Here is a 15,217-nt window from a genome sequence, read left to right on the forward strand (position 1 = left end):
ATAAGAGATACAGAGAAAAGGACAGACACTGAGCTGAAAACAGAGAGACTGACACAGAGGCAATAATGGCTGTACATGAAATAACCTCCATCCTTGAAGTTACGTAAACATAGGTGTTGATTCCAGCAACAATGAAGGAGGCATAAGAAACAGTCAATAACTCAGAGATAGAAGAGTGCAGTCGTGATCAGTTAATGCAAAAGATATGAAGAATGTAGCTGAGTTCAGTGTCAAATTGAATGCCAAGTTTTATCAAATTAAGCCAGAGCAGAAAGCAAGGGTTTAATGATCTGCTGAGAAGCAAAATCTCATAGGGTAGGATAGAAACAAAAGTAGGCCATTCAACCCATGCCCGCCATTCGATTCAACTGTAACTGATTGAACATTTCATTTCCTTTTACCCATCCCTATAACCCTTTACGTTGCTGATAGGAACAGGAGGCAGCATTCAGCCCATTGGACCTACCCTGCTATTCATTATGATTATGGTGGATTGAACACTGAGGATAGGAATACTTGTCTTTTTGTCAACATTAATATAAGATTTTGCCTCACCAATAAAATGATGCATAACGTTGAAGGCACAGTGTCAAGTGTGAAGTTAATACCAGTGGCAGAGGGGTAGGCTTGGACTGGATGATCGCAAATGTGGAAGTAAAATCTATGCATTTACGTGTTCACTGACAAAGGCATAAATTACTGTCCATCCCTAATTATCCTTGAGAAGATGATGGTTTAACTGCTGCAGTGTAACTGATGCAAGTACTCAAACAGTCCTGATAGGTGTGGAGATCTAGAAATTTGGCCCCGCAACCAATCAATCTCCAAGCCTGGATGCGGTGTGATGGAATATGGATCTTGGAGGTTACTGTCGAAGAGTTGCAAGTTGCTGCAGTGCACCTTGTTAGTGATGCATTCTGTGACCACAGGGACTAGCTGGTGTAGGGATGAATCTTTAAGGATTAGGATGGGTGCGCTAATCAAGTGGGCTGTTAAACATTGTATGGTGGTAAGCTTCTTGAGTGTGGTTGGAACAGCTGTAAACCAGGCAAGGACAAATGGTGGGCAGAAGAGCACAGGAAATATGCCAACTCAACGACAGCTATGATTGATTCTTCAACTCAGTCAAGACCATTTATAATCCAAGAACCCAAGGACCCAATCCACCAAGAGCCAGAATGGAGTACGAATCAAAGACAAAGGGCCAGTGAGCACTTCTTGGAAGGAACACTTTAAGGATCTCCTCAACCCATTCTTAGTTTTTGATGTCAGTGCACTTGACAAGAGCATGCTTCTTGCACCGTCTTAGCACAACCCAGCCCAACATGAAACTGAAAAGGCCATTTGATAGATGAGAACCAACAAGGCCACCATTTCAGATAGAATCCCTAGCAAAATACTATAATAGGGCAAAAAAGCATTCTTGGCTTGCCTCATCTGGAGGGAGAACATCATGCCAAAGGATAACCAAGATGTTGTTAACTGTGACCATTCTCAAGGAAGGATGATTGTGGTTACTAGAGAGGAGTACGCTGTTGTCTGCTACAAGAAGATCATTGCAACAATCCTCCTCAGTTACTTCCTCCACACTGCTGAAGAGTCCATCCCAGAGTCACTATGCAGACCCTGGGCATCAAGAGGCATAGTTGACATGATTTTCACAACATAACAAACTAAAACAAAAGTACAGAGAGCAGCAATATCTCTAAATATCCTTCTTTGACCTTACAAAGACTTTTGACTGCGAACCAGGAGGGACTATGGAGTGCCCTCCTCAAATTTACTCGTCCCCAAAAATCTATCATGATCTTTTGCGTGATATGTAAGCTGTAATCTACACCTCAACACATGAGCAAGCTCGTGTCAAACAAGAAATGAATAAAGAATTGCAGATGCTGGAGATCTGAAACAAAAACAGAAAATGCTGGAGAAACTCAGCAGGTCTGGCAGCATCAGTGAAGAGAAGACAGAGTTAATGTTTCAAGTCCAGAGATCCTTCTTCAAACAAGGCTCTGTCATGGCACCGACTCTCTTCTCCACCTCCTTTGCCGCAACACTCCACCCCGTATCAGGGAAGTTTCCCACTGGGGTGGAGGTTCTCCACAAAATGAGTGGGAAAATATTAAATCTATGTAACCTCCAGTGCAGAACCAAGGCCACCCAAACCTCTTTTGTTAAGCTGCAATTTACAGATGATGCTTCCATATGAGTATACTCAGAAGATAAGCACCAGACTATCACTGGGTGCATTTTAGGAGGCAAAAGAGAAAATGATTTAAAAGCCCTTCACCAACCTGCTCCCACTGCACAGCAGCGCCCTGCCCCTCCCCCAACAAGATCCACAATTACCCACTAAATAATGTGGACCAATTCCCATACTTTGGGAACCTTCTTTCAGTGAGTGCAGACGTCAATGATTAAAAGTAACATCACCTCTAGTGTGCCAGTGAAACCTTTGGCTGTCTGAGGATCAGGGGCATTTGATTCAGAAGGCCTCAAAACTGCATGGCATGCATGTTACTTGTCCCTTCACAGTCATCCATGGATTGAAACTCCAAAGGCGCCGTTTTAAAGCATTTTTGCAAAAGAAGCAAATATGAGGTCAGAATCTGGAAGTGTGGGAGATTCAAATGAGGCATTGGCTGGTTATTTCAAACAAAATACTGTGCAGGGTTGCAGGAAAAAGACAGGAAATTGGCTCACATAAAATACTCAGAGGTCTGGTGCAGTCACATAGTTTACTTGGCCTCCTGCTGCACCATAATAATTGTATAATTCACTGCGATTAGTGGGAATTGAAAATAAGTTGTCTTGGTAATGGCACAAATAATGATGTGTTATTGTGGTGTGGGAGTAGTAAGCAAAGCTACTACAGGTGATTCTCTGTTGAGAGAAAGTGGATTAAAAGGAGGTAATGGTTTTAGAAAATGGAGTACCGACAGTGACTTTAAGGGCTGAGTTGATGACATGAGTTTGGAAAGAACAGCATTTTTCCAGAGAATTGCCAGCATTACTATGAGACATGAATAGTGGTAAGGAGTGGGTGGTTGCAGACTGTACCAATGGTTTGAAAGAATAGCTGGTGAGCTTCAAGAAGAGATAAAGACTGAGGTAGCTGGGGTTTCATTAGCATCAGACATTGGGAAGGAGTACAAGAGGAAATAGGGAAAAAGAAGAGCTGTTAAGACAGTGTTGGCGAAAAGCGTGATCTAGATTTTGAAAGGAAATGTATTCCACTTCGTATTTATTATTGTGGATATTGTAGATAAGGAATGGAATGGTTGGGAGATAGGGTGCAAAGAATGAACATAAGTAGAATATGTGGTTTGTCTTTGAACATAGAGTTGATGAATTGTTCTAGATCTCTGAAGGATCACAGAGTATCTCTCAGAGAACTTGGCAATGTGGTGGAGGTCTAATTGAGTTTTCAAAATAATTAAGATGAAAATACATAACTTGAATGCAGGAAGGCAAGACAAGTCAGCTCTATAGACATCCAATGTAAAGTATGCTGAGACGATCATGTTAATTTGTGAATTTTCCAACACACTCCTGCTGTAACTCCAGTGCAGTTTGGGTAATATGGTTACAGACTATTTTGGGCTCCAGAACATGGCCTTTCCTCACATCAGACCATGCATGGTAAAGTCTCTGCATATTCCAAAGAAGACCACTAATGTCAGTGACAACATAACTCAGGTGCAGGTATGTGCAAGTTTGGAAGTTCCCATGTCCTTTACTTAGCTATCTGGCTTGCTGAGTAAGACCAGACATACAAGCTTAGACAATGGCAAGTGTGGGTCAAACCTGGAATTAAGACTGTAATGATGACCATGAATCTATTGTCAATTGTCAGAGAAAAAAAAAATCCGGTTCACAAACATCCTTTCGGGAAGGAAATCTGCTATCCTTGCTTAGTCTGGCCTACATGTGACTCCAGTCTCACAGCAATGTGGTTGACTCTTAACTGCCTCACCGACAATAAATGCTGGCCCAGCCAGTGATACCGACACCCCCATGAATGAATAAAACAAAATCTGTGACTAAGATACACAAAACAGCCTGGACTTCACAACTATGGCTTCAGAGATTTCAGAAGGGACAAGTGCCAGCACTTATGTTTGCAAATAGTCACTGAGTTTCTTTTGCTCCTGAAGAATTGTTACATGGGCTAACTAAATAATTATTGCAGGTGCCTACAGAGTTAAATCCCAGTCAAATTACGAGATTTAGCAAAAAATAAACATAAAGTGGGCAAAGCTGTGAAAACAATGAAAGAAAATCTCTCTCTAAAAAAAATTATACATTGGTGTTGGTGATAGGAGAGGGGGGTAAAAATTTGACGCATTGACCCAGATTACATTCTGAAACATTACAGGTTGGTGGCCGTGACGGGGTAGCAAGTGCTCAGGCTCTGCGCCTGTATGTTCCTGCTCACCTGGCTGGCTGTATTCTTCTTTGATCTTTTGTTTTGTTTTGTTTCTTCAATTCTCTTTTGAATTAAACTTCGCCTTTTCTTCTTTTCTACATCTGCCCTGGAGGAAGGCATTTGCAAGGGCCTGCTGTGGAGGTGGCAGTGTGGTGGATCCGAATGTCTATTCCTTGTGGCCATAGTGACCATGGCTTTACCAAAAGCTTCATCGGTGGGTTTGGTCTGCTCTTCCTGGTGGCCGTGATGGAAGTTTCAGTGGGGGCTATAGCGGTGGCAGCATGGTGGTTCCGGTTCGTTCCTCATGGCTATGGTGGCTTTGGATGGTGACGGTTTGAGTGACAGCTTGAGCTGGTGAAGCGTAGGTGACTTTGTGGCTTCAGGCTGTCGCTCCTTGTTATGGCAGCGATGCAATGGCTTCTGTGTCAGCTTCGCCAGTGACTGCGTGGTGTGTCCAACCCGGAAATCCTTGCTTTGGTGGCCTCAGGAGTGGCTTTGGTGGCAGCATCCTGTAGCCACTCCATTAACCCAGGAGCCATTGAGGGAATAAAGGATGAACTTTGTCCTAACTTTGTCTCAATTTTTCTTTTTTTTTAATTTTTGTAATTTGACTAAGATTTATACAATACTTGTATTTTCTAACAATAAATTGCTATTCTGTTCTATTTTATTTTATTCTATTCTGTTTCGAGATGTCAAGGTAAGGAATGAAGCAACATTGATTACCAAGGACTTTGAAGAAAGTTACACACAAACATTTACTGACACTTTCTTGTTCTCAATTTAAATTTGCTACCACATCAATGGGAGCTCTAGGCATCTACCAACACGCAGGATGATCAGCCAAGAACTTTGAAATTTTCCCATTGACAGCAAACCCGGAAGTAAAATGCATTGTTGGTTTAATTTCTCTGAAAAATAATATAGAGACCAAAACAAATGACTGCAATATATTCATGGGATTAAGACCAAAACTGAAATATCACAATGGAGAAACATGGTATACCATAAACATAAGAGCAGTTTTTCAGGGACCTTGAAACTGTTGACCAATAATAATGAACTTAGTTTACCATTAAAAATCCAGTTACACCTCATTCAAAAAGTTATAGATTATTCAAAGATTTTTACAGCAAGATTAGTCGCATAAAAGAATACATTTTCATTAGTTCAGCTATTGCTACTTGACTGCAGTCTTCCTTTTTCTTCTTTCATTGGATATGAGCATTGCTGATAAGGCCAACATTTATTGCCTCTCTGTAATCGCCCATGAGCATGTGCTGGTCAGCTGCTTTCTTGAACTGCTGCATTCTACAGGGCTGTCACAAATAGAGATCCAGATTGTCACCCAGCAGCATTGAAGTCTCAGCAACGTAATTTACAAGTAAGGGTGAAGCTTCAGTTATAGGGGAACATGCAGTTTGTTCCCATGGGTCTACTGCCCTTCTTGTGTTAAAGTCATGGGCTTGGAAGATGCTGCTGAAAGCACTTGGTGAGTTTCTGGGAAGCCTAACAGCACCACAACCCATGGGGAAGCACAAAATTACCAACAGCAACTTCTGGATTATCTACAGGCCTAACTGTATCCCCCTTTATCCTAAACACACATATTCATCATCCGAAAGGATGAGATGAAACAGGTCTGCAGAGGTTGAGTGGGGTAAAAAAACCGGACATTAAAGGAAGAACACCCTGTAAGAGTTGAGGGTTTGCCTGTAGGACTTCGAATAAGTTGGATTCTCAGAGCTCCTTTGGTTTCCAGTTGCTGAGATTCAACTGTGTCTGTTGCAGAGCAACGGAAGGTCTCCAGATCAGATTGACAAGCAAAAGAGAGAGCTTCATCCCATGTAAACCTCTATGGAAAATGGCAGTTTTCTTCTAATTCCCACTTTTCAGTAGAGACTGTTTGTTTTTTCCAGCTTTGAGGTCCTTGTCTGACTCCCAAATCTGTGGCAATAGAGAAGCCAAACATCCAGGGGCTGTTGCTAGGCAATCTTCAGCAGAAGGCCCCTTTCAAAACTCAGTCTGTTTGTCTAGCAACCAAGGCTACAAAAACATTCTCTGATCTCCCTACCAAAAGCATTGCTGGACACTACTTTTCCAAAGTTACTTGATTTCCCAGTAAACAGCAAATAACCCACAGTACTGTCTGTCTTTCGACTTGTTCCAATAAATCACATGGTAAATCTGTTTTTCAACCTAGGAACTGTCCAAATCTTCTATTTCCCAATTTTTATAATCCACCAATATATGTGTTTCTAATGTGACCAAAGTTTCATAGTGTTTCGAAGAATCAGAGTCAGTTTCTAAGAATCTAAGAGTCAGAGACAACATAGTGTGGAGCTGGAGGAACACAGCAGGTCAGAAGAAGGGTCAGAAGAAGAACATCAACTTTCCTACTCCTCTGATGCTGCCTGGCATTTTGTAAGATTTGTTGGAGAAATAAAGCCAGAATGCAATAGATTTTTGAGAAAATATAATTATAAACTTGTTACAACCCATTTGAGAAAGCACATGATACTCAAGCCACAAGCCCCCAGGGTTATAGCAGAGTTAAAGATTTAATCAAATGAAAGTCCTCAATTTTCTTGTCTGACCCAACTCAGGTTCAAAGTGGCCAGGTCGTTATTGTTAAAAAGAAATTGCTATTTATTACAACTAAATCAATTGTAATCACAAGCGCACAAAACTAGAATTATCAACATACAACCTTATTAGTTGAAATTCTAACCCCTCTCTTAAACCCCTACACACACATTTGGACTGACACAGACACAAACAAACAAACACAGATGTTGTGGATAGAGAAAAATAAAACAAAGGGAAGACAGTTCAATATCACCAGTCGACAGGATTCAATGAGACATGCTTTTTGCTTCCCAAGTCCTTCTGATTACTAACTTCTTATTCTTTCCAAATTAGTTTAGTACTATCCTGCAGGTACAGAGTAACTGGCACAGTAATTGTTCAGTTTTTCAGTCACTGGTTCAAATCAAAATATTACAGCAACTGATGGAGAGAATAGCAGCTGTCTTCTGGATTTGGTTACTCCACTGTGCAGAGAGAAACTAAGATAGGAACCCTTTCTCCATTGTAGCCTGGAAGCTTCCGCCTCTGTACTTACTTAAACTTTTCACCTGTAAATCAGATAGTTGCAGTCATGCTGATCATTCCTGGCCCCATAACTGATCCCAAAAGCACAAACCAATCAGCAATCTCTCCCTGGGCGATGCTTGCTCTGCAAACACATCCATCTTATCTGACTGCTTAGACAAAGCAACTGTGTAAACAAAACTCACAATGACTTTCAGAAACCTGGCTGTTGTAAGTGCAGCAACTGCTTCCACAGTCCTGGGTTTCAAAGCAGTCTGCATTTCCAGAGGTGGTGGGGCCCTCCACCTCCATCACTCTTGTTCCCCTCCGATGATTGGAACTTCATGTCTAGGAGGGTCAACTTAAACCCTTGGAACATCTAGCTCATCCAGACACTAATACATCCTGGGGGTTGCCTGACCAATACTTTAGGGCCAATGGGCTCCACTGCTGGCTCCCTTTAGTCCTGCTATAGAATCAGAGAGTTCGCTAAGATGTAGTGGGAGGGGGAGGAAGAGGAAAACCTACTGAGGGCACTTTAGTGACACAGCAGATAATGCTGTAGCTGATTGTGCACTTTTTTTTTATAAATGGCACTGCTTTCACCTTATGTTTGGCTGTTCAACTCTCTGTGTAGCCCCAATGTCATAATTACAGCATCAGTCATCACTCCATGGCCATAGATAACGTTCTATGGATGGAGGCCTGTGCTGAGAGCTTACTGCACCAACAGGAAGCAAAAGGAACATGGTGTATACAGGGCTGTGGGTGCTGTTGAGACCTTTGGCCTTCCCTGTACAACATTCAGATTTTTTCACTGCCTGTGTTCAAATGTATTGGTTTCAGTGTGTTGTTCAGCAATGTCTGTGCCTGGGAGATGCAAAACACGGAGGGAGGCACTGCAATAGGATGGCCAGAGAATAGGAACTCTGTGTCCAGGTACAGTGCTTCCAAATCCCCTTCGTAGTAGCCATTCCCATTAAACTTCTAGGCTTCACACCTCCCCAGGTTTCCACACAATCCATCTACAGGCATCCAAACTGGCCCACCTCTCCCACCCAACTCCTGCATATGATGTGACTTAGACCCAAGTGTGGTCATTCACTTCACCACCAACTGCACCCACTCCTCCCGAAGCCAAGCTGCTCCTAACCATGGATGAACACCTCTTCTGCACGACCACTTTCCTGGCCACGCTTTACCACATCCCGTGCTTGCTGATACCATTACAATCTTTCACAATTGTCATCACCCTCCTCTCCAGCATTCAGTTCTCAACCTCGGTGACTAACTTTCAGAGTCTCATTCTCATAGCAACAGTTGTCCTTGCTCCACTTACTCCCCATAATTTCTTCTGTACTAACTGTGATCCATCCTTTTGAGTGACCCAACTTAACACCACCAGATAGGAAGTACCCAACCCCTGACGAGTGATTCGGCATCTCCCTGACTGCATTAGCTCTACCCTCTGGACTGGTCACTAGGGAGGCACAGGACTGATCACAACACACACCATGGACTTGGCTAAGGACTGCTCCCAGCAGACTTTGAGGGACAGCTGTTTGCTTGCTGCACATGAAGCGTGTTTGCCATGTACGCTTTTATATTCTATTAAAATGAAGTAGGAATAACCTCCATATTCATTCAGGTCAAATATTTCCAGTTCATAAAAAATGACTTCAATTGAATGCTCTATGCTCAATGAAAGCACTATTCTTGTGACAAGACATTCCTTGAAAGAAGACTTAAAAGATACACTTCTTAATGAACTTTTGCATAGACAAGTGCCATTCTGGTTGACAGACATATCATAATGCAGTCATTCACAATCAGCAATGAAACTGAATAATAATTTCCACAGCATTAAGATTGTTATTTTTCAACAGAATAGATATCTTCAACTATCTTAATGGAAAACTTACCTACCATCTGCAAAACATTTATATGTTCTACTAAGACAGAGCACATGTGTAAAATGCTGCATAAACGTCACTTCAATATTTCCACTGCTTTGTACTCTTTCATTTTTCGTTTTAAATTAAGACGATTGATTTAATCTGATTACCTCTCTGAAGTTTACTGTGACAAATCTGTATTGAAAAGATTTCCTCTCTGTGCCAGGTGTAAAGTACAAATGAATATATCAGGAAAGTTTTATAGGATTCTGTCTATTGTATTTTTAAATGCCCATATACCTGCTTTAAAGGTATTAAAAAAGGATAATGGCTCCATGTCAAATATTTAACAGTTCTCTCTTTACTGTTTCTCATATATCAAGGAACATAAAAAGACCGCATTACCATGAGAATTTTACTTTGAATCTTTTTCCAAAGGTACATGTACCAAATATAATCAGTTATGAATAACAGGCAGTTATCAAATGATACATAGAAATGGTAATTGGCCATTCAGCCCATCAGGCCTGCTTCACCATTCAATGAGATCATGGCTGATCCAATAATCCACAACTCCACTTTCCTGCCTTTTCCCTGTGATCCTTGATTGCCTTTATGTTAGAAATCTGACTGTCTTAGTCTTGAACATAATTAGTAACCAAATCTTAACAGTCTCTGCAGTAAGAAATTCCATTGATTCACTGCCCTTTGAGAAAAAAGATCCTCCCCATCTCTGACTTAAATGGGTGACCCCTTTCTTTAAGAATGTGCCCTCTGGCCCTAGACTCTCCCACAAGGGGAAAGAACCTGTTGGTACCTACCCTGTCAAATCCTCTAAGAATCGTATGTATTTCAATAAGGTCACCTTCCATTCTTCGAAACTCCAATGAGTACAAGCACAACCAACTCAATGTTTCTTCGTAAAAATAAAAACTCCCTCTATACCCAGGACCAACCTAGTGAACCTTCTCCAGACGGCCTTCAAAGTTTCTTTCCTTGAATAAGGGGACCAAATCTTGTTCATGGGTATTCTTGTGTCATTTGGTTAGAGAAAGATCCCCATACTTTACATCCATTCCCTTTGAAACAAAGGTCAACATTTCATTTGTTTCCCTATTACTGCTGAATTTGCACACTATCTTTTTGTGTTTCATTTACTAGAACCTCCAAATCCCTTCGTGATATAGCTTTCTGCAATCTTTCCCTATTTAAATAATATTCTTCTTATCAAAAGGCATAATGTCACTTTTCCTACATTGTATTGCATCTGCAAAGATTTTGCTCACTCACTTAACCTATTTGTACACCTCAATAGACGTTTTGTGGTATCCTCACTGCTTGCCTTACCACCTATTTTTTGTGTCTTTCACAAACTTGTTGATAGTACATTCACTGTCCTCATCCAAAAATAGATTAACAAAAGAAAAGGCAGACCCATGTATCTGTAATGGGTTTTTCATATAAATTCCTAATTGGCAACATGAGTGATAGTTAAAAACAGAAATGGTGCTTTAATGGAGAGAAAGCTGCTTGGTCATGAGTACAAGCACTTTCAGATAAGAAGAATTTTAAAAAAGCAGACCATTGGAGTCCATGGACATTGTACATATTGGTTGTGGGCTATGCCCCCACTTTCAGTTAATTGAATTTTTTTTGTTGTGCTTTTAGTTGCACTTCAGCCCTACACTCCTGATCTTTGAGCATCCAATGCCGAGGGATGTGGGAAGATTGAAGGACCATCTTGTGGGTCTGCTCCTGGGCCTGGTCAGGCTGACTATAAACAGGTCCAGGCAGTGGGTCGCAGAGGGTCATATCTGCTGCCTTTCTGTCCCTCTTCCTTGGTTATCTTTGTGTCTGGGTGCCCTTGGAGACGCAGCATGTGGTCTCCATCAATGCTCTTGATGTCTTTAGAGAGAGGTGGGCACCACGGGGGATACAGTGCTTTATTTCCTCCTGCAACTCCGTTATGATTTAGTCCCTTCCTTCTCTCTTTACCTCCCCCTCACTTTTGATGGCTTGCATTGCTCATAATTGACTTTGCTTGCAGATATTAAATTGGCTACGTGGGTGATTTACCGGCAGCAGTTAATAGTTTTTAAAAAAAGGAAGAATTCACAGTGATTATGGTGGTGGGGCAGTTGTTCGTTGTGCGTGATAGCACTTTTGGGTATAAAAAGAAAGAAAAGGAAAGTACAAAGAAAAATAAAGCATACCCAGCCTCCATTTTGATGGTTTGCATTGCCTGTAATGGGCTTTGCATGTAAATATCCAATTGGCTAACAAGTGAATGATCGGTGGCAGTTAATACTTAAAAACAAACAGAAGAGTCGCGTTGCTTTTGTGACGGGAAAATCCATTCAGTGGTGTGTAAGAGCACTTCTAAATGTGAGGAAAAAAGATTAAGGGATAGGTCTGTAGAATTGTCTGTCCCAGGCTGGGATGAGCCTATGTATTCCACAAGTATTGGCTTTATTTTGCTGTTCAACAATAAATGGTGTTCCTTTCCAGTCAGGCTTCCTGAGTGATTACAGAATCCCAATAGAGTCCTTGACTATGAACAATGATGTTCACATTAGTTGTTCACTGAACAGAATCTACTTATTCAACTCTTCAGCTATTTCCCCACTCCTCATTATTATTTAGTCAGCCTTACTCTTTAAGGGACCCATGTTCATTGTTGCCTCTCTTTCTCTTCTTATATATTTAAAGAAGCTTTTGAATCAATAAGGATGCTCTTCAGTAATAGGAATTCTCTCTTCATTGCACCCTATCATTTCATTTGTTTGAAGAAGAAATGTTTAACAGTCTTTCGCTTTTGGAGTAGAACACCACTGTACGTTCTTCAGAGCAGCCTGCCCTTCAATCTCTCATGTCACGTCAGTAATGACTACAGATTTCCAACACTTTTATTCCTCTTTGATGCTCAGTACGTGGGAATTAAATACTTTAGACATTTTGTTTATTTTTAATCCATCAAGGTCCAAGCCTGCAGAGCATATGCAAAAAACTTACTTACGGGTAAAACAGAGGAGTTAGGTACTTAAATTGAACAACAGGATGCAAAAAATAAAATCAGTGATAAATAAATTATTGAGGACTCAAAAACTTCATTTTAAACATAGTTAACGCCGATTCTTTTTACATTTGTACTTTTGCTTAGTATTTGGCAATTCTAATAGCTGTCCTTGAGATCTCTGGCTAAAATACTTTGTGCTAAAAAATTGTCAAAATTAAATAGTGTCATATTTTAATGTGTATTTACTTGTAAATCTAGAAATATCACCAACATCCAATAATATTTATGCTTTAAGCTCATTACATTTTAAAGTAATCAAAGTATTTGCATAGCGAATTTTAAAGCTACATCAGCATGGCTGGAAATTTCCCTTCCTCCGATGATAGAATAAAGGCGAATAATGTAACTGAGTAAAATGAAAAATAAATCAGACTCTCGACATCCAGAAAAACACATCCAAAATTCTCCTCAAACTGTAAATGGCAAGTTTAGAATCTTGCCCTTGACTAGTGAGAAGTTTATTGCCATGCACTTGTATTTCATTAAGACCACTACTTATCCTATCATATTGCACTTCTATTTCTCCTCTCCCACAGTGAGAATCTCGATAGCTCTAAAATCCAGAGGTAAGAAAGAGCAGGTGTCAGGTGACTCACCTTTTCTGTGTGTTGACATATCCATAATGCTTGTGCTGACCAGCTATCTTCTCTCTACATGCAACTGCTTCGTCTGTACAACATCCCTGCTCACAATATACAATTACTTCCTCTGTGCAAGATCCCTGTTCACTCCATGCAACCGCTTCATCTGTAGAACATCCCTGCTCACTACGTGCAACTGCTTCTTCTGCACAATATTTCTGCTACTGTCCTTGTTGACCCTTTATTGTCACAACTCTGCACTGGCAAGCTACCACAGTATCATAAAAACCAAAAGAACTGCGGATGCTGTAAATCAGGAACAAAAACAAAGTTGCTGGAAAAGCTCAGCAGGTCTGGCAGCATCTGTGGAGGAGAAAACAGAGTTAACGTTTCGGGTCCGGTGACCCTTCCTCAGAACCTGAGGAAGGGTCACCGGACCCGAAATGTTAACTCTGTTTTCTCCTCCACAGATGCTGCCAGACCTGCTGTGCTTTTCCAGCAACTTTGTTTTTGTACCACAGTATCATGCCTGTCTTTGGACTAGCTCAGCCACAACTTCAGGACTCCAACCATCAACTCTCGGGGCAGAAGGAGACAAAGAAATTCCATGACTAGCATTGAGAAGTACAGGAATCAACCAGACAATGGTGGACATGTTGCTGTACAGAACTGAGCTACATTAACATCAGAGAAGCATGTGCTAGCAGCCTCGTAAATATATAACATACACACAGTGATGTGTGAAAGTCAAAGGGGAAGAGTCAATAATGGGGTGAATAGGGACTACAGTCAGTCAGGAGTACCGCCACAGTCACGCAAGGGGCTCATCCGAATACAGTCCAAGGGATGGACCTTGGTCAGTCAGGGGCTTGGTCTTATTAGAAGCTGGGGATCCTTGTCCGTCAAGTCTGGGATTAAGTATTGGCCAATATTTGAGGCCAAATGCAACCAGTCCAAGAGTGCATGTACAGTCAGGATCCTGTTTGTTGAGAAATCATTCTGGAGGGTGAGTTCTGGCTGGTCGGGCAGTGGCCATGGTCAGTCTTGCGTTGTGTCAACATGCAGTGTGGGCAGGATTAATAACTGATTTTGAGGCCGTCTTGGATGCAATTACAGTAATCATGCATCCACTAGTATTAATGTCACCTATCTGGCTCCAGTTTGCACTTCATCTGGAGGTTGGCTCAAGCAATCATGAGTATTTCACTGTGTGCACAAATTGCCTCCATGTCATCTGAGCTCAGCAAGTGTCATGATAACAAGGAATTTAAAAGTGAAACCTGAAGTTCCCAGTTGGCAATTGCATTCCACAGCAAGTTCTCAAAGTCAATACATCGCAGCTTTCATATTCTCACACCAAAATGTAAATAAGCAAGGACGGGGCTGTGGTGTGGAAGGGAGTCTTTTAAGGGAAGTTGGTCATTTAATGATGCCTTACTGACAGAAAGCTACCATCGATGACCATATACACTTTGGTTATCCACTGCACAATTGGATAAGTTCACATATCTCAGAGCTCCTTATCAAAGCATGACAATTACCTCCTTGGGAAACCTCAATGCCAAACTCTGTGAAGGTATAGCATTACGTCCCATTGTTAAGGATGTGAGGTCTCAGGAGTTCCTTCAAAAACACTGTTATCTTTCTGACTTTCACCACAGATTGTCTGTTTGCAGAGCTCAGACAGATAATGCAGTTGTTGGAGTCCTTGTGGCCGAGCTCTTAATCCAGAGATTACAGAAGTGGAGACAGTGATTCGAGCATTGTCAGCAAACTCAGCATAACATTGATCTCAATCAATGGCACAAAACCTCCAGAGGGAGGAAGAGAAGAATAAGATGCAACAAAGAGATGCAGATGAATGCTGAGATCCAGGACTTTTTTTAATGCCCTGCTGCACCTCAACTGTCTGAAAAACAGTGTAGGCAATAATTAGGGCGGTCCTGCCACATCATTGTTAAACAATGCCATCTGCTGGAGGAGGACTTGCATTCACAAGGACTGAGTGGCAATCCCATCCAAATGGCTCAGCAACCCTAAATATTTATGCCAGTTGCACATTACATGGAGCAACTGGGGACATATGTGGTATCTCCCAATCTTCGATCCAGTAGTATATCACAAGTACACCTCTTCATATCCT

General features: G+C 41.4%; 1 protein-coding gene across 1 annotated transcript in view; it reads right to left on the bottom strand.

Annotated features, from left to right (window-relative positions):
- LOC125481002 (transcription elongation regulator 1-like protein) overlaps positions 1-15,217 on the bottom strand; it is a 448,150-nt gene that overhangs the window by 31,712 nt on the left and 401,221 nt on the right. The gene's annotated exons all lie outside the window — the stretch shown is intronic.

Source organism: Rhincodon typus, chromosome 20, assembly GCF_021869965.1.
Source record: "Rhincodon typus isolate 14 chromosome 20, sRhiTyp1.1, whole genome shotgun sequence".
Taxonomy (NCBI): Eukaryota; Metazoa; Chordata; class Chondrichthyes; order Orectolobiformes; family Rhincodontidae; genus Rhincodon; species Rhincodon typus.